The following is a 1,749-nucleotide window of genomic DNA, read 5'->3' as shown; positions in this document are numbered from 1 at the left end:
TTTGAATGCCTGAGCAGTATGAAGGTCCCGTCTGGCTTCTCGTCGAATATAAAGGGAATAATAAACATGGCGGAGAAAAAGTTCCAAAACCTGAAGTCTCACGACTGCCACGTGATTATGACGCAATTGCTTCCGATTGCTTTGAGGGGGCTCCTACCGGAAAATGTTCGAGTAGCCATTGTGAAGCTATGTGCATTCCTCAATGCAATCTCTCAGAAGGTAATCAATCCAGAAGATCTACCACGGTTACAGAACGATGTGGTCCAATGCCTTGTCAGTTTCGAGTTGGTGTTCCCACCATCCTTCTTCGATATTATGACGCACCTCCTGGTCCACCTAGTCGAAGAGATTTCCATTCTCGGTCCTGTATTTCTACACAATATGTTCCCCTTTGAGAGGTTCATGGGAGTATTAAAGAAATATGTTCGTAACCGTGCTAGGCCAGAAGGAAGCATCGTCAAGGGCTATGGAAATGAGGAGGTAATTGAGTTCTGTATTGACTATGTTCCTGACCTTAAGCCGATTGGTATTCCTCAATCGCGGCACGAGGGGAGACTAAGTGGAAAAGGCAAGATCGGAAGGGAATCCACGATATGTATGGACGGTCATTCTATGACTGAAGCACACCACACAGTTCTGCAAAATTCCAGCTTGGTGGCTCCGTACTTCGAGCAACACAAGAATATTTTACGCTCGGACAACCCGGGGAAGCCTGAATCCTGGATTAGAAAGGCCCACATGGAGACTTTCGGCAGTTGGTTGCGAAAACATTTAATGAATGACAATGATGTTGGAGATCAGCTGTACATGTTGGCCAAGAAACCATCTTCGACTATAACGACTTTCCAAGGGTACGAGATAAATGGGAATACATTTTACACCATCGCCCAAGATAAAAAGAGCACCAACCAAAACAGTGATGTCCGCTTTGATGCAGCAACCGAGAATGGGCAAAAGGTCACATATTATGGTTACATAGAGGAGATATGGGAACTTGACTATGGACCCTCCTTTAAGGTCCCTTTGTTCCGGTGCAAATGGTTCAAGCTAACAGGAGCTGGGGTAAAGGTGGACGAGCAATACGGAATGACAATGGTGGATTTCAACAATCTTGGTTACCTTGACGAACCATTCGTCCATGCCAAAGATGTCGCTCAGGTTTTTTATTTGAAGGACATGAGTAGCAAACCGAGGAAACGGAAAGATAAGAGAACGATCAGTACATCATGCGATGATCCAAAGCGCCACATTGTTCTTTCAGGGAAAAGAAACATCATGGGAGTGGAGGACAAGACAGACATGTCAGAAGATTATAATATGTTTGGTGAAATTCCGCCCTTCAAAGTGAACACTGACCCAAGCATTAAGTTAAATGATGAGGATGCTCCATGGATACGGCACAATCGTAAGCAAGCAGGGACACAAGGGAAGAATTGTGTGTAATAATTTATTGTACCAAACTTTGTATTTGGTCGATGAACTGAATGATGTATCAAACCTTTTGTCAAACCTTCAAGGGATTTTAAAATGAATTAGTTTTATTTTTCTGAATTTTTTGATATATCATTGTATTTTTAAGATTTTAAAATGAATTAGTTTTATTTTTCTGATTTTAAAAGGAAAAAGGAAGAAGAAGAAAGAAGGAAAAAGGAAGAAAAAAATAGAAGAAAAAAAAGAAAAAAAAAGGAAAAACAGAAGAAAAAAACAAACAGAAGAAAAACAGAAGAAAAAACAAACAGAAGAAAAAAA

The sequence above is a fragment of the Triticum aestivum genome, chromosome 3D (genome assembly GCF_018294505.1).
Source record: "Triticum aestivum cultivar Chinese Spring chromosome 3D, IWGSC CS RefSeq v2.1, whole genome shotgun sequence".
NCBI lineage: Eukaryota > Viridiplantae > Streptophyta > Magnoliopsida > Poales > Poaceae > Triticum > Triticum aestivum.
This window is presented reverse-complemented; position numbering follows the sequence as displayed.